General features: G+C 50.1%; 6 non-coding genes across 6 annotated transcripts; all 6 read left to right on the top strand.

The window, feature by feature from the left end:
* The first annotated feature begins 1,439 nt into the window (after positions 1 to 1,439).
* TRNAL-AAG (transfer RNA leucine (anticodon AAG)) lies at positions 1,440 to 1,521 on the top strand. The gene has a single exon. It is a non-coding gene; the product is annotated as a tRNA-Leu (tRNA).
* Positions 1,522 to 1,745: 224 nt separating this feature from the next.
* TRNAL-UAG (transfer RNA leucine (anticodon UAG)) lies at positions 1,746 to 1,827 on the top strand. The gene has a single exon. It is a non-coding gene; the product is annotated as a tRNA-Leu (tRNA).
* Positions 1,828 to 12,566: 10,739 nt separating this feature from the next.
* TRNAL-UAG (transfer RNA leucine (anticodon UAG)) lies at positions 12,567 to 12,648 on the top strand. Its single transcript has one exon. It is a non-coding gene; the product is annotated as a tRNA-Leu (tRNA).
* A 71-nt stretch (positions 12,649 to 12,719) lies between these two features.
* Positions 12,720 to 12,801, top strand: TRNAL-AAG (transfer RNA leucine (anticodon AAG)). The gene has a single exon. It is a non-coding gene; the product is annotated as a tRNA-Leu (tRNA).
* A 71-nt stretch (positions 12,802 to 12,872) lies between these two features.
* TRNAL-UAG (transfer RNA leucine (anticodon UAG)) lies at positions 12,873 to 12,954 on the top strand. Its single transcript has one exon. It is a non-coding gene; the product is annotated as a tRNA-Leu (tRNA).
* A 71-nt stretch (positions 12,955 to 13,025) lies between these two features.
* TRNAL-UAG (transfer RNA leucine (anticodon UAG)) lies at positions 13,026 to 13,107 on the top strand. Its single transcript has one exon. It is a non-coding gene; the product is annotated as a tRNA-Leu (tRNA).
* The last annotated feature ends 4,871 nt before the right edge of the window (positions 13,108 to 17,978 follow it).

The raw sequence follows: 17,978 nt of genomic DNA, 5'->3' as shown, positions 1-17,978 counted from the left end.
ATGCAGACGACATCGCGATTTTTTGTGAAAATAAACAGAGCATACAAGAGGCAGTAAGTGACGCAAGAGCTTTCTGTAGACTCACTGGAAGTGCCATCAGTTGGAAAAAGTGTCTCGGGTTTTGGCATGGGGAGTGGGATTCTAGGCCAGAACAGCTTGAAGGTATCAACTTTACCACTTCTCCGTCCAGGTATCTTGGCGTACCTTTAGGATGTTATCAGGAAAACACCGAACAGTGGACTGATCAAGTGGAACACGTTAGGGCACAGACAACAAAGTGGGGCGGATGCGACCTGTCGATATTTGCGCGCGCAACAGTTTGGAATGTGTTGCTCGTGGCGAAAATTTTTTATATGCTACAGGTGCTATGCATGTCGCGAACGTGTGTGCAAAATATCCATAGAATTTTTGCTATCTTTCTCTGGAGATCGACTTGGGAAAGGACCGGCAGAATAAATCTCTTTAATTCTGTCAAGAAAGGCGGGCTTGGCCTTTCGCACTTGTTTCTTAAGCAACTTGTTTCGCGATATTTTTTCTTGCGTGATCAAAGTGATGGCCTTCTAAGTACGGTGATGCAAGTGTGCCTGCGTGATGCACTACCACAGTACATTGTATCCTCCTTTTGTGCACCGCATGTAGCGGCAAAAGGATTTTTGAAAGAAGTTGTTTATGCTGCTCGTTTTCTTGAAGTGCATTTTTCTAGGGATTATTTGTCATCAGTAAGCAAAAAACAACTGTATAAGGATTTAGTTGATGTGCTATGCCCTGTACCTTTATATCGTGCAAAGTATGCATTAGGATCCGAACGGGATGTACTGAAACGTGTTAGAAAAATGCCTATTAGAGCGTCAACTAAAACATTTTTCTTCTTACTGCACAGTGGCAGGCTCCCTGTTGAACCATGGTTAAAAGAAAAAGGTATCTATCTGCCTTGGGGTGTAAATTGTATGATATGTAACAAGCCAGAAACAATTGAACATATTTTCTTAGATTGCTCTGATTTAATTTTCTTGTGGGACGTCCTACAGAGGACGCTTAAAAAGGATTTTCCGCTAACGCCATTCGGAATTCGGTTCTTGCCATTTGCGCAAACAGGGGACGTGCCATATGATGTTATGATGTTGGTTACAATGCACAGTGTCTGGAAAACAAGAATGGATTTCAGACACGAGAATGTGGATCCCAAGCCAGCCAAGATATATTTTGCTGAATATATTTCATATGTTAGAGATGTGTTAAAGGCTCTTAACGAGCCACCTAAATGGTTGCCCATAATCGAAAAGTTATTGGAGCTTAAACCTTACTAACCAAGCTACACGGGACGAGCTGAAAATCCCGTTTTTAGTATGTATCGACATGTGTCCAGTTATGTTGAATTCAGAGTTTTCGAATTCTTGTGTGACGTGTAATTGACGAAATCCGGAAATAAAGAAAAAAAAGGTAGCGTGGCCGAGCGGTCTAAGGCGCTGGTTTAAGGCACCAGTCTCTTCGGAGGAGTGGGTTCGAATCCCACCGCTGCCAGATCGTTTTGCTTCTTTACGCAAGCGCGTCGGCGAAAGGCGCACGCGATCGTCATACTGCAGTAGAACCGTGGTAGCGTGGCCGAGCGGTCTAAGGCACTGGTTTAAGGCACCAGTCTCTTCGGAGGCGGGGGTTCGAATCCCACAGCTGCCAGATCGTTTTGCTTCTTTACGCACGCGCGTCGGCGAAAGGCGCACGCGATCGTCATACTGCAGTGGAACCGTGGTAGCGTGGCCAAGCGGTCTAAGGCGCTGGTTTTAGGCACCAGTCTCTTCGGAGGCGTGGGTTCGAATCCCACCGCTGCCAGATCGTTTTGCTTCTTTACGCACGCGCGTCGGCGAAAGGCGCACGCGATCGTCATACTGCAGTAGAACCGTGGTAGCGTGGCCGAGCACATTCCATTTCCGGCCACCACAGCGGACGGTCACGGAATGTTGTGCTCCGTAGGGGCGGTTCATGCGGCCCAGCCGGGCCGCGGTATCAGGCTTACGTAAACGTCTTCACAGGATTACCAGCTTGTTTTGCCGCATATGCCATCAGGTATGACCGTGTGTAATACCGTGTTTTTGCACGGTGATTTGAAGGCCAGGCCCTATCGAGTCGAACATTTTCGCGATGCGCTTGACCGTCATAAGCTGTTGCCGGAGGTGGTGGCCCTCGGGGCCTACCAGATGAACCATGTCTGGGCTATAACATTCAAGGACGAAGTCGGAAAAAAGAAGCTGCTGTCAGCGAAGGCCTTTAGTGTCAAAGAACACCGCTGCGTCGCCATCGACCCTTGCAACCAGGATATTAGAATGAAGCTGTTCTGGCTGCTTCACACGACTCCCGACGAGGACGTCAGAGCAGCCTTGGCGCCTTTCGGAACGGTGACCGAAATTTCCAGGGAGCGGTGGCGAGTACCAGACAGACAGACAAAGAACTTTATTAATGGTCCTGAGGAACCGGCGTTAGGGTACCCCCCTTTTCAGGGAGTCCCCGTAGCCGTCGCGGGCCGCACCCACGTCGGGGTCGGAAGATCGTGGTCCTCCGCCCTGTCGCAGGCCCTCTGGACAGCCCGTAGTTGCTCTGAGAGGTCGCCGCTCTTAAGGGCTGCCTCCCAGTCGGTTAGAGTGGTTAGCGATGAGCTGCGTAACGCAGGGCATTGCCAGAGCATATGGGACAAGGAGCAGTACGCCTCCCCACAGTCTGGACAGTGGGGTTCTACGTTAGGCGCGAAGTGACTGAATCTGCCCCTGGAGGGAAATGACCCCGTCCGAAGCATGCGAAACGCCGACGATTGTGGTCTATTAAGTTTAGGGTGTGGTAGCGGAAAGGCCCTCCGAGCAAGTTGATAATGTGTCAAGACTTCGTGGAAGGTGAGAAGCGAATCCCTATACAGCCCTAAGTCGCCGCCCGTGAGTCCACCTGAACCGCCGCGGTGTGTAAGACCTCGCGCACAGTCATGGGCCAACTCATTGGCGTTAACAAGCTCAGAGTGTACATTGATTCCCATATGGGCCGGGAACCATTTGATGCTATGAAAACCAGCAGCCCCCTCGCTGCCGAGGATGGCCGCTGCCTCCTTTGAGATCGAGCCGGAGGCGAAAGCTCGGGCTGCCGATCTGGAGTCTGTAAAGATATTGGAACGTAGAGGGTCCTTCAGTGCTATAGCTATAGCAACTTGCTCGGCTACTGTTGAAGAAACCTTCCGCACGGATGCTGAATTAATGAGAGAGCCATTACAGTCAACCGAAACTACGGCATAGTGATCAGAGCACTCGTACTGGGCGGCATTAACGAAACATGCCAGATTCGGAGTGGCAGCAGCCGCTTTTAACAGGGAACGAGCCCTGGCTACCCGGCGCCCTACATTGTATTGAGGGTGGACGTTACGTGGCATGGGATCTACCTTGAACGTATCTCGGACCATGGGTGATAGGGTCACGTTGCGCTCCGTGATTTCCTGGTGACCGCATCCAACGGATTCGAGGATGCGTCTCCCCGCTCGCGATGATGATAGTCGAATTATTTGAGCCACTCGTTGGGCCTCGATCACCTCTGATAGGGTGTTGTGCATGCCTAGTTGCATGAGCCGCGCTGTGCTGGTAGTGAGTGGTAAACCCAGCACGCGCTTGATGCTTTTGCGCATGAGGGCGTCGATTTTGGCCTCATCCCCTTTAGACCAGCGCAACGCGGAGGCTACATAGTTAACGTGGCTCATCAGAAACGCGTGGTAGAGTCTGAGTAGATTGCTCTCGCTTAAACCCCCTCTGCGGTTCGAGACCCTGAGGATAAGACGAAGCATATTCTCCCTCTTCAAAGTAATGCGGGCTATAGTCTGTGAGTTGCCCCCGCGAGATTCCTGCAAGAGTCCGAGGACCCTGATGGTATCCACTCTGTGAATTTGTTGTGCGTCCTTCGTATAGAGGGCTATGGGAATTTGATCTAAGGGTGTGGAGCACCTAACCCCCCGTCGGGTGGGCCTATACAATAGAAGTTCGGACTTGGTTGGTGACAGACTCAGGCCCGTGTCTAGTAGGAAGTGTTCTGTGATGTCGAGCGCCTCTTGGAGCGCACTCTCAACTGCAGCGTCAGACCCTCCCAAGCACCACACGGTAATATCATCCGCGTAGAGGGCGTGACCCGTTCCTCTTACTGTGGCCAGTCTGTCCGAGAGGCCCTTCATAGCGATGTTAAATAGTAGGGGAGAGACGACCGCCCCTTGCGGGGTGCCTCTCGCTCCCAATGTAAATTCCTTCGATTTGATTTGCCCTATTTTGACAGTGGCCTTGCGATCCCTGAGGAAGGAGCTAACGTACGCATGGAATCGTGGCCCCAGGCCCAGATCTGAGATGGCGTCTAGTACGAACCGGTGCGAGATGTTATCAAAAGCCTTGGACAAGTCTAGAGCAAGGATGCCCCGAGTGTCTCTAGTGTCGACATCAATGATTTGCCTCTTTATAAGTAACATGACGTCCTGTGTGGAGAGTGCCGGCCGAAAGCCGACCATGTTGTGAGGGAATAACTCATTATTTTCTATATGCCTAGATATACGGTTGTGAATGACATGTTCGGCCACCTTACCCACGCAGGACGTGAGCGAGATGGGCCGCATGTTCTCCGGCCCAAGAGGTTTGCCTGGTTTCGGGATGAGCACCACTGAGGCTGTCTTCCAGGAGTCGGGGACTAGGCCCGTTTCCCAAATTTTATTGACCTCCCCGGTGAGCAGCGCAACTGATTGTTCGTCCAAGTTTCGGAGGAGCTTATGAGAGATGCCATCCGGGCCCGGCGCAGAGCGACCGTTGAGCGTTTGCAGCACCTCCCAGATTTCGGATTCCGTGAAGGGGGTGTCGAGCTCCCCCACCGCTCCCCCCCGATAACAAGGATAATCCCCGTCACCGGAGTGGCCCAGCGGAAGATACTTTTCGGCCAACTCTTGCAAGAGGACGTGTTCAAATACGCCCGCCGCCTTTTGATTATGAACTATGCGATCGATGGCTAGTCTCTGATTGCTTTTGGTTTGCGAGTCGTCGAGTAAGTGTTTGAGCAGGTTCCATTTGCCCCCCGTTCTCATTTGCCCATCAACCGAGGAGCACACTTCATTCCATTGTTGTTTGGACAGTTCGATGGAATGAGTTTCAATTGTACGATTGAGCTCCGCAATTTTCTTACGAAGCCGGCGGTGGAGTCTGTGCGTTCTCCAGCGGTGCAGGATGGAGTTTTTGGCTTCTAGGAGGTGTGCAAGGCGCGCGTCCATACGATCTACCTTTAGGTCGGTCTTAACCACCTTGGTCGCAGCTTGTACGTCCTTCTGTAGTCTTGTGAACAGACTATCGAGATTATCGTAGTCGGTCTGGTCCGCCTTCCGTATTTTCCGGAAGGCATCCCAATCCGTCACTTTAAATTCCCTGGTAGGGGCTGTGCTAATCGTTAGGGTAATCTCCACAATGAAGTGGTCGCTGCCCAGGTTCTCTTGCAAATTTTGCCATCCTGCTCCGAGGGCGTTCTTGACGAACGCCAGGTCCGGAGTGGTGTCTCGGACTACCGACGTGCCGGTTCGCGTCGGGTATTGAGCATCCGTAATCAATTCCAGTGAGCAGTCAGCAACTGCCTGGACAAGGAGATTGCCCTTGGTGGATTGGCGGGGGTATCCCCAGGCATTGTGGGGGTCATTGAAGTCACCCGCTATCACTATGGGGGCTCCCTTGCTCAGGGCCACCGCCTTTGTCATGATCGTGGCGAATGACTGCCGTTGATCCGACGGCGAGCTGTATATGTTTAAAAGAAAGACACTGCTCTTAAGCCAATTGTTAGGGATAATTTCGACCATAATGATTTCCGCCCTAGTTCTGCCAATTTGTAATTTGTGTACTTGAAAGGAGCACTTCCGTGCGACCAAGGTTGCTAAACCCCGCTTTCCTTCCTCCCGTATCGATACAACCCGGTATCCCGGGAAGGTGGGCGCGTCATCGAGAGTTTCTTGTAAAAGAATTACGTGCGGTTTGACCGCCTGTGCCGAAACGAATTGCTGCAGCGGAGCTTTGCGCCGTTGGAAACTGGCACAGTTCCACTGCCACACAACCAACTTATTGGGATTGACCGCCATGGTGATTGCCTTGGATTGGCCATTCCACCGTCTTGTTGACGGGGACGGCGCTTGCGGGTAAAGGTGCCCGACGGGGCTCCCTCGAAGGCTGTCTAGCCGTAGCTAACGCGGCCTGTGCACTTTCCAGGGACGCCATCCTTTTAAGGAGGACAGTCACGCTTTCAGCGAGCTGCTGAATAGCCCGCTGCATGCTTTCTAAGTCCTTGTTATTGGACTCGGTCTCCATAGAGTCAGCGTCCCCCTCTGGGGGAGCGGCCCTACGTTTACCCGAGCGCGCCTGTGGCTCCCCTGAGGGGGGCACCGGTTGCTTCTCGACTTGCGAGGGGTACGACTTACGGAAAGACTCAAAGTCGGCCCTCATCTGCTGCATTTCTGCTTTGAGTCGAGCGTTCTCTTGCATGAGTTGAGCGACTCTGGGATCAACCTTATGCTCCAGCAATGCTACCTGCGTTACCTTTGAAGCCGGCGTCGTCTGCTTCGACTTGACACGATCGGCCCAGGTTGGCGTTTCCTGGATCCGAACCCGGGAGTTAGAGCGCCCTCGGGAACGAGAGCGCCCTCTGGAGAGGCTGCGTTGTCGACCAGAGGGCGTGACGGAGCGCTCCCTCCTGGGGGCTCCCGCCGCGCTGGAGCCACGTGGCCTGTTCTCCTTGGCCAGCTGTTGCTGCTGGTGCTTGTTGTTGGCGCGCTTACGGCGCCGTCGGCGTCTGCGTACGACGTATGGGACTTGAAAGCGCTGCTTACACGTTTTGTCCGCCGTAAGATGCGGGCCTCCGCAAAGGGCGCACTTCGGCGAACACTGGTGGTCATCGGGTGGTGAGCTTAGTCCGCAGCCCCGGCAATCCTCATTGGTGGGGTTGGGGCAGACGTCCGCGCGATGTCCCAAGCCGCCACACGCGTAGCACACCTCGGTTTGGCGTTTGTAGAGCGTGCAGCGCAGAAGGCTGACGCCGCACATGACATAGTTAGGCACTTTCATGCCGTCGAAGAGGACAACCACTGTGGTGGTGTTCTTAATTCGTTTGACTTCCAGAGCCTTCGGGTTACGATGGTTGACAATCATGCGCTGGAGTTGGGCCTCGCTGATGTCTGCGTCGACCCCTCGTATGACCCCTTTGCAGGTGTTGTCTGGGGCCGCTATGTATGCGGCTACTTTGTAGAGTCCTTCGCTTATGCGGATTTGCTGGATTCCTGCATAAGCGGCGGCTTTCTTCTTCTCCGGGATGGATACGACGAGAACGTTTTGAGTGAAATTAGGGCAGATTACGTCGCCCTCAGTTTCTGTGGGGGCTAGTGCAGCCGCCATGGCCAAGGCTTGAGCCAGCTTGATTTGCCTTATCTTCTTGACGTCAAGCCCGCCCCTTGGGCGGACAATAATTCGTATGTGCTCCCTAGTTAGTCTGGGGAGCCCCGACGAGGCTGCGAGACGTTGCAACACGCCTTGCGGGGCAGCCGTGCGGCAGCCACCCTTCGAGCCCATGTGAGCTCTCTTGCTCGTTGAAAGTGGTGTTTCTTGCAGGGCTTTCTTGTGCTTGCCCAACGCTGTCGTCCAGCCTGGGCTGTTGGCTTCTTCGGGGGAGATTGCCTCTCCTAACACCATTTCTACTTCGGGCATAATGCCCCTCTTCGTCGCGTTAGGCCTAAGCCTACCCGCGCCTAGCGTCGCCGCGGCGTGGTCTACACAAAAAGTTCCACGGCTTCCGCGCAAAGGCCACTCACCAAAGGAAGTCCTCAGAAGAAACCGTGTCGAATGGCGTGCATTTCCGTGGTAGGTGACACAAAAAGCAGACCGAAAATATTTACGAAAGCGGGAGCCGATCTTTCCACGTCCGCACTAGTCGGCGCCTTCTTCTTCTTCGGCGAGTACCAGGGTGCGGCGACAAAGGTTCTCACACGCGTCTGGTATCGTTGCGGCTGAAGGCTGGTATGACCATGGAAGACATCCCGCATCAGCTACGAGTATCAGAGGACCATGCGCTCGTGATCGTTCCAGGCAGAGCTCCGCTCTGCCTCCGATGCCGCGGCACCGGCCATATACGGCGCGAGTGCCGTGTGCCACGCAGTGGACTCTGTCGTCGTTTCGGCCACGACGAGACCCAGTGCGTGAGAAGCTACGCTAACGTGACCGGGTCTGGCCGGAGCGACGCGTTAGACGAGCACTTGATGGATCAAGCGGACGCGGAAGAGACTGCTGGAGTGGGCGGAGACCCACGAGGCACGGAAGAGAAGCCAGTGGTCATGGCAAGCGTCAAGTGCCAACCCAGAAAGGGCAGTAGCGAGGCAGTGGCCAAGAATGAAGTGCAAGGGGAACCGTCTGCAGAAAATTCTACGGTGCGTGAAGGTGAGGGGGACGCGGAGGCTGCCGAGGGCGGTCTGCGACAGGGCAACTCTGGCGCTGCCTTCATCGAAGAATCCGACGAGAAAATGGACCAGGCCAGCGCCGTTTCAAAGAGACCTCGCGAAATATCCGATCAAGATGTCAGGCTTGAGCAAGACGACGGTGTCAGCAGCGAAGGGCCACCCACGAAGGCTTCCTCTTTCCGGCGGTCTACACTCAAGCCCAAGCCGAACGTTCCGCACGAGAGGAGGCCGACGCGAGAACATCCACCTGAGGGGCGCCAGACGCCGACCAATCCGCCAGGTGGTCGGCAGACGCCGACCGTCCCACCAGACGGGCGACAGACGCCGACTGTCCCACCAGATAAGCGGACAACGCCGACAGTTCCCCCGCGGTAGCGGGGTGCTGTTCGGTAGAAGGCTCAGTAAGGACTAGGTGCTGCGGAACCTTTAAGTGAATGATGAGTAGCGCTTTTGGTAACGTCATGCCTTCGCCGTATGAGACGGAGCTTATGATGGAGCAGGGTTTTGTTTTTTGTAAGTTTGGCGCTCTTTGATTTCCGAAATGTATTGTAGTTTGAGCTTGCTCTTCTCTTTCAATGGCAAATAATCATGGAATAGCAATACGTATTGGCACGCTTAACGTACGAGGGTTAACGGCTAGACGGCGACAAGCACAATTAAGTCGCCTGATGCTGGAAAACGACATAGATATTCTTGCTGTTCAAGAAACTAAAATTGAAAGCGAAGAGCAAACGGACAAAATGGTTCAGGTTTTTAAATCCCGTTACAACACTTGTGTTTGTCATGGAGTAGGTAAGGCGGGGGCTGTCTTTTATTTTTGCGTAATTCAATAGGTATTGTTGCGCAGAGTGTAATGTCGGCCCAAGATGGGCGATTGGTCCTATGTGATTTCTCTTTCAATAATATTGATTGGCGAATTGTCTGTGTGTACGCTCCAAACAAAATTAGTGATAGGAAATTTTTTTTAAACTTTGTTGAGTCACACCTGACGTGTGAAAGAAATGTTGTTCTTCTTGGTGACTTCAATTGTGTTTGCATGTCCGAAGATAGGGTGCCCAGTAAAATAATACGGGATACAAGTGCGCATCAACTCTGCGCAATCGTGGCAGACTATGATTTAGTAGACGTTGGAAGCATATTAAGCGGTAACAGTGTTGTTTTTACTCATTTCCAAGGGCAGAGTCACGCTCGACTAGATCGTTTGTACGTATCAGCAAACCTTGCGCGAACGGTCACTAGCTACGCAGTTAAGCACGTGAGCTTCAGTGATCACAGCCTTGTAATGTGTACATTGGGCACGAAACATAGAGGGTCTCACTTTAACTGGGAACTGTGGAAAATGAACGAAACGATCTTAAGTGATGAATGGTTTGTCAAAACGGTAAAACGAAAAATTGACGTAATGCAAATAGATGCTACAACAAATTGGGCTGAGCTGTGGGAGCAGTTTAAAATTGAAGTGAAAATGAGTGCGATCGAGAGGGCTTGTGTGATGCGTCATAAAGCTAAACAAAGAGAGAAAGAACTGCAAAGCATGCTCGATTATTTTCTAAACGCTGAGTGCACAATACCGGGATTGTTTTCGAAACAGATTAGAGAAATTAAACGCGAACTTGAAAGGGTGGACGCTCAAATTTACCAAGGAGCCGCGATAAGAGCACGATCCGAGAGGCTGTGGCTGGGAGAGGCGCCAACTAAGCGCGCGCTCAGTGACGAAAAGGGTTACGCATCCAAAAACATAATAAAAGAAATTTGTTTTAACAACACAATGTCAAAAGACCCAGAAGTAATTGAAAAAGCTTTCGTTGAACACTACCGAGCGTTGCTCGGTAGGCAGGTGCCCGTAACAGAAGAGTTTGTGAACACCTTTCTAACACTTCTGCCAAAATTAGAAGACGAAATAAAAGAGGGACTCGAGAGACCGATCTCTGCGAAAGAAATTACAGAAGCCATAGAAGACTTGGGTAAAGGAAAGGCGCCTGGACCAGACGGACTAGGAGCAGCTTTCTATAAAACTTTCAAGGCCGAAATAAGCGAGATACTGCACTGTGTAATATCAGAAGCTCATGAAACTAAGCACTTGCCGCCATCATTCAGAAAAAGTCATGTTGTGCTTATACCGAAAACCACCGATACGGTAAAGCTGAAATCTGTCGCTGGATACAGGCCCATAAGTCTTACGAATTCGGATTATAAAATCTACATGAAGGTGCTCTGAAAAAGGATGCAGTCAGTTATTAAATCCATAGTAGGCCCACACCAAACATGCGGTATCAGGAATAGAACAATATTGTCGAATATTCACATCGCTAGGAGTATATTGGAATGCTGTGATGCGAACCTCGAATGTGTAGCAATGGTTCAGTTAGACCTAGAAAAAGCTTTTGACAGGGTTGCTCATAGCATACTTCTTGCCCTGCTAAAACACATTAATGTAGGCGAAGTGATTCAGGACGGAGTAGCCATGGCTTATGAGAACTGTTCCGCTCACCTAATAATCAATAAAAGACTCAGCGAAAATATACCAGTATTATCCAGTGTGCGCCAGGGGTGCCCTTTGTCGCCCTTACTTTTTGCGATTTTTCTTGGACCTTTCTGTTTGAAGGTACGAGAAAACGAAAACATTCGCGGCTACCGTCTTTTAACTCAGGAAGTAAAAATACTAGCTTACGCAGATGACATCGCACTTTTTTGCATTGACCAAGAGAGCATTCGGGAGGCAGTCAAGGATGCAAGAAAGTTTTGCAGTCTAACGGGGAGTGCCATAAGCTGGCCAAAAAGCTTAGGCTTCTGGCACGGTGAATGGGACAGCCGGCCTGCAGTGTTAGAAACAGTACCGTTCACAGATACGCCAACCAGTTATCTTGGGGTTCCTTTGGAATACTATCGCGATACAACGACGCAGTGGACTGAACAAACTGAGCGGGCTAAAGCACAAACAACGAAGTGGGGAGGCAAGAACCTGTCAATATTCACGAGAGCCACTGTCTGCAATTTATTTCTTGTCGCTAAAGTGTTTTATATGTTGCAAGTTTTATGTATATCCCGAGTGTGTGTACAAAAGTTGCACAGGGTTTTTGCTATGTTCGTGTGGGGATCAGGATGGGAGCGCATGAGTCGTCTGAATCTGTTTCACGCTGTGCAGAAAGGAGGGTTGGGTTTGTCGCATTTATTTTTGAAACAAGTTGTGTCGCGCTTCATGTTCTTGCGCGACGAAAGCGATTGTTTTTTGCGGTGCGTTATCCAGACGCGATTAGGTGACGCACTGCCAGAGTATGTTGTGACGTCGTATGGCATACGTCAAGTGGTTGTCCGAGGTTTTTTGTTTGAAGTGATAAGCTCTTTCCGTTTTCTAAAAGTGCACTTTTCTTTGGAATACCTGAACACAGTCGCAAGAAAGCGATTATACCGAGATTTAGTTAATATCATGTGTCCAGTACCAATATACCGTGCAGTATATGCACTGGGGCGTGAGCAGAATGTCTTAAAAAGAGTTAAGAAAATGCCCGTAAGAGCAACAACAAAAACTTTTTTTTTTCATGCTACACACTGGCACGCTTCCTGTCAAGCCATGGCTGCAGGAGAAGGGGATCTTTGTACCCTGGAGTGTGAATTGCCAGATATGTCAGAAACCGGAGACAATGGAGCATATTTTTCTGGAGTGCAGGGACTCAGTCTTCCTTTGGGACATTCTACAAAGGACACTAAAAAAAGAATTTCCTTTAACACCTTTTGGAATCCGTTTTTTACCGTTTGAAGAGACAGAAGGCGTGCCATGTGATATGGTGATGTTACTCTGCATGCACAGCGTGTGGAAAACACGAATGGCGGTACGTAATGAGGATGTTGATGCAAAACCGGCCAAAGAATATTTTGCTGAAAATATATTGTACATTCGCGAAGCGTTTAAAGCGCTCAGCGAACCACCTGAGTGGTTAACAGCATTTGAACAGCTTGCAAACATTCAGCCTTTTTAAACCAAAATTAAACGACAAGGTACACCCGCACATTGAACTGTCTTTTTGTTTTGCAATCGCAGCGGAGAATAGCTGTGAATTGTGTATTTGTTGTAAAACAGGCAATAAAGAAAAAAAAAAGTAGCGTGGCCGAGCGGTCTAAGGCGCTGGTTTTAGGCACCAGTTTCTTCGGAGGCGTGGGTTCGAATCCCACCGCTGCCAGATCGTTTTGCTTCTTTACGCACGCGCGTCGGCGAAAGGCGCACGCGATCGTCATACTGCAGTAGAACCGTGGTAGCGTGGCCGAGCGGTCTAAGGCGCTGGTTTAAGGCACCAGTCTCTTCGGAGGCGTGGGTTCGAATCCCACCGCTGCCAGATCGTTTTGCTTCTTTACGCACGCGCGTCGGCAAAAGGCGCACGCGATCGTCATACTGCAGTAGAACCGTGGTAGCGTGGCCGAGCGGTCTAAGGCGCTGGTTTTAGGCACCAGTCTCTTCGGAGGCGTGGGTTCGAATCCCACCGCTGCCAGATCGTTTTGCTTCTTTACGCACGCGCGTCGGCAAAAGGCGCACGCGATCGTCATACTGCTGTAGAACCGTGGTAGCGTGGCCGAGTGGTCTAAGGCGCTGGTTTTAGGCACCAGTCTCTTCGGAGGCGTGGGTTCGAATCCCACCGCTGCCAGATGGTTTTGCTTCTTTACGCACGCGCGTCGGCGAAAGGCGCACGCGATCGCTATACTGCAGTAGAACCGTGGTAGCATGGCCGAGCGGTGGATTCTACTTCCGGCCGTGATAGCAAACGGACGTGTGTGGAATGTGCTCCGCCGGAGCGGTATCAGCGGGCCAGTCGGGCCGCGGAAAGAGGTTTTTTGCTGATGAAGCCCTGGACTATCAAGTTATTCTGCCGTCGCTGCCAACAGGTGCGTCTGTAGCGAATACTGTTTTTCTTCACGGGGATTTGAAAGCCAGGCCTTACCGTGTAGAAGACTTTTGCGACACGTTGGTTCATCTCGGAGTGCTTCCTGAAGTGATAGCTTTGTGGGCGTTCCAGATGAACCATGTTTGGGCCGTCACTTTTAAAAGCGCTGAAGCTACGAAGAAGATGGTAGGAATTGGGGAAGTTCTGGTCAAGGAGAAACGGTGCCTTGTGGTTGACCCCGAAAATGAAGAAGTGCGCATCAAGCTTTACTGGGTGCTGCATAATGTTCCGGACGAAGAAGTGCGCTCTGCTCTAGCACCGTACGGGAAAACAAGCGATATCTACAAGGAGCGCTGCCGAGTGCATGGAATAGCTGACAAAGGCTCGTCTACGCGCTCGGTTGGTCTAAAGCTCAAGCCTGGTGTAACTCTAGAAGATTTACCCCATCAGTTGCGGGTTGCAGGAATCATGACTCTACTCGTTGCACCGGGACGCCCACCGCTATGCTTGAGGTGCCATGCCACAGGGCATATCAGGCGCGACTGCCGGGTACCGCGTTGTGCCAAATGTCGGCGATATGGCCACGATGAAAGCGTCTGCGTGCGAACCTACGCGAACGTTGCCGGAGTCAAAGCAAGCGATGAACTGTCGACGGAACATCTAATGGACGAGGCAGACGCGGGCGAAACTACCCCCCGAGGCAGACAGCTCGCGAACTATTGGTGCAGCAAACGTGTCACATGTGAAGCAAAAGGCTGCAGTCATTATTGCGGAAGATACAGCCATCGCTTCAACAGAGGCTGTAGAGACACTGGCGATGGGCGCTCCAACAAGCCAACACATTGCACCTGACGCGAGTGTCGAGCAAAGCCCTGAGACTACGGACGTCATTATGGCAAGTGCCAGCAGCCCTGCACCAAAACGACTCCATGAGGATGGCAAGGAAGGGCACAAGACCGACCAGAATGCAATGGATGAGCCGCCTGTGAAAACGACACCCCATCGAAGGACTACATTTAAACACGCACCGAAATTACCGCTCGAGCCACGGCCCGAGCGGAAACCGCCGGCCCCGCTGGCGACGTGACAAGGTGTCGAGCCGTCTTTTTTTCCAACCGGACACTATCAGCAGAAGGGACCGGAAAGACAGTGCGTTGACGTCGTCACGGCGAGGTCTAAATTCTAATCAAAATGGCTGGAACGACTGGGATTTTCTATAAAAATGTGAGTGTTTTGCCGTCTTGTGATAAGCAAGGGATACTATGCGGTTTGTGTTTATAAAAAAAAAAATGGCTGTTACTCTCCAAACGCCTCTTTATGTAGGCACTCTTAACGTGCGGGGCCTGTCGACACGGAGAAAACAATACCAGCTGAGTCGACTTTTTATGGAAAATGAATTGGACGTAATTGCCATACAGGAAACGAAGATCGAAAGTAAGGAAGGAACAAACCGCATGGTTGAACCTTTTAGGGCGTACTACAATGTATGCGTTGCGCATGCAGTAGGTACAGCCGGTGGTTGTGCGCTGTTCCTGAAGCACACCACAGGCATATCTGTTGATAGTGTGTACGCGTGTGACACTGGACGACTTATTGTATGCGACATAACGTTGCAAGCCCAGAAGTTCCGAATAGTTTGTTTACACGCCCCAAATGCATCACTGAGCGCCGATTGTTTTTCGAAAGTGTTGAACATTATCTGAATTGTGACAGGGCAATTATAATGATGGGGGACTTCAATTGCGTAACCAGAGTAGAAGAAAGGACAAGAGATGCACCGATACGAGATGCGAGTGTGTCGGTACTAAATGCGCTGACTGAAGGTCACCTGTTAGAAGATGTAGGGTGCTTCCTGTCAAATGGCACATTGCCTCGGTTTACCCACTACCAGGGGGACAGCCACGCTAGATTAGATCGTATTTATGTTTCGGCAGATTTGGCACCCGTCTGCAATAAGTATGACATTAAAAACGTTTTCTTTAGCGACCATAGTTTGGTTGTATGTGCGCTCGGTCCGAGGAAACCGGCGAATTTTAACTGGCAGCTGTGGAAATTCAATGTTAAACTCCTCAATGATGAGGTATATATGAAGGAAACAAAAGGAAAAAAATTAGAGACCTACTAGCAAATGAACTGGAGTGTTATGCGGAGGCATGGGAACATTTTAAGGAAAACGCAAAAATCTCAGCCATCGAAAGAGCCGGGGCATTGCGGAGGAAGCAAAACAAAGAAGAAACTGAGCTCCAAAGCCAGCTTGATTTTTATTTAAATGCAGAAGCTACAGCTCCGGGTAACTTTGCCAGAGAAATAAAAGAAATTAAAAAGAAACGAGAAATTATTAATACAGAAAAGTACAGGGGCGCAGTTGTACGAGCGCGTGCGGAAGAAATGTATATGGGTGAAACCCCGACCAAACGCGCTCTATCAGTTGAAAAAAGCTATGCGTCGCGCAACGAAATAAAAGCGATAATGTACAGAAATGAAGTTGTGCAAGACGAGGAACTCATACGTCGCGCATTTTTTATTATCGTGATTTAGTAGGCCACGAACCAAAGATTGCGGAAAGTTTTCAAAGCGATTTCTTGAGACACATGCCAAAACTTGAAGCAGAAGTTAAAATGAATCTCGAAGCACCAATCAGCGTTGGAGAAATTGAGGGGCCAATCGATGAATTGAGTACAGGGAAATCGCCAGGCCCTGATGGTTTTGGGTCAGAATTCTATCAGGCTTTTAAAACGGAGATAGCAGTTGTCCTGCATAACGTAATAAAGGAGGCATACAGCACAAAGAAGTTGCCTCCTTCTTTCAGGCAGAGCCATGTTGTACTTTTTCCAAAAACAGAGGATCCAGCTGCCTTGCTCTCTGTACGAGCGTATCGACCGATAACCCTAACGAACACGGACTACAAGATCTTCACTAAAGTTTTGGGTAGGAGACTGCAAAGTGTTATAACCAGGCTTGTGGGGCCGCATCAGACTTACGGCATAAAAGGAAGGTCCATTGCAACAAACATACACGTGGCTAGAACCGTCCTGGAGTGCTGTGATGCGTACTGCGGGAAGGTCGCCATGGTACAACTGGATTTAGAGAAGGCATTCGACAGAGTTGTGCATAAAGTCCTTTTCAACATTCTAGAACACATCAATGTCGGGAAGGTCCTATCAGAAGGTATAGAAATGTGTTACGCAGACATTTCTAGCAGGATTAAAATTAATAAATCATTAACTGCCAGTTTCCAGATAAAGTCCTCTGTTAGGCAAGGATGCCCTCTTTGTCTCCTTTACTGTTCGCGCTGTACCTGGAGCCTTTCTGTTTGAAAATCATGTCATCGAGTGCAATGAAAGGTTTTAGGTTGAGCACAAGTGAGGTTAAGCTACTTACGTACGCTGACGATATTGCAATTTTCTGTTCTGACCAAGACAGTGTCAGAAATGCCATCAGTGTGGCGAAGAGTTTTTGTAAAGTGACCGGAAGCGTTATCAACTGGAGCAAATCTTTGGGCTTTTGGCATGGGGATTGGGACGATACCCCGGACGTCTTTGAAAGCATGCAGTGGACGGTTTCGCCAACAAAATACCTCGGTGTTCCTTTAAATCACTACAAAGACACTAGTGATTATTGGAGAAATGAAGCGGAACAAATAAAAGAAAAATCGACCAAATTTGGAGGGAGACACTTATCTATATTTGCAAGGTCAACAGTATGTAACCTTTTTCTTGTAGCCAAGATTTGGTACGTTCTGCAAGTACTTTGTGCGACGAGAGCAAGCATTCAAAGACTCCACAGAGTGCTAGCAGTGTATATATGGGGATCAACTTGGGAACGTACAAGCCGTACAAATTTATTCCGGTCAGTGAAAAGTGGCGGACTGGGCTTGGCGCTTTCTTTCTAAAACAGGTAGTGTCCAGATTTCTCTTTATGCGAGAGCAAAGCAATGCTTTCCTACGTACTGTGATTCAAATGCGATTGTGTGACGTTATGCCAGCGTTTATTGTGTCGTCTGATCGGGTTGATGGGCCGAAAGTACGAGGCTTCCTGCGAGAAGTCGTCTGGTCTTACGAGTTCCTCGTAGCACGGTTCTCATTACAGTATCTAAGCAATGTCACATGAAAGAAACTGTACAAAGATGTTGTTGAAGTATGTATGCCAGAACCACTGTATCGCACCATGTTGTCAACAGGAGCAGGCGAAGACGTACTGAAAAGGGTGAAGCGGATGCCAGTACGGTCCACGGTGAAAACGTTCTTCTTTTACTTGCACACCGGAACTCTGCCCGTTAAACCGTGGTTAGAGCAGAAGGGTATATTCGTGCCTTGGACGATAAACTGCTTATTGTGCAAGCAACCAGAAACTATCGACCATATTTTTCTTGATTGCGTAGATGCCACCTTCTTATGGGACATACTGCAACGTACTTTAAAAAAAGAGTTACCGATTACCCCATATGGCATCCGCTTTCTCCAAACCGATAATGACGAAGGGGTGCCGCATGACATGTTTATGGCTTTATGTCTTCACAGCATCTGGAAAACGAGAATGGTAGTGTATCATGCAGATATGAACGCACAGCCAGGCAGAGAGTACTTCAAAGAAAGTATTGCGTTTATTCGTGAGATGTATAAAGCACAGATTGA

This window comes from Dermacentor albipictus, chromosome 1, assembly GCF_038994185.2.
Source record: "Dermacentor albipictus isolate Rhodes 1998 colony chromosome 1, USDA_Dalb.pri_finalv2, whole genome shotgun sequence".
Classification (NCBI taxonomy): domain Eukaryota; kingdom Metazoa; phylum Arthropoda; class Arachnida; order Ixodida; family Ixodidae; genus Dermacentor; species Dermacentor albipictus.
Note: the sequence above shows the minus strand (reverse complement) of the source record. Positions and strands in the feature narration are given on the sequence as shown.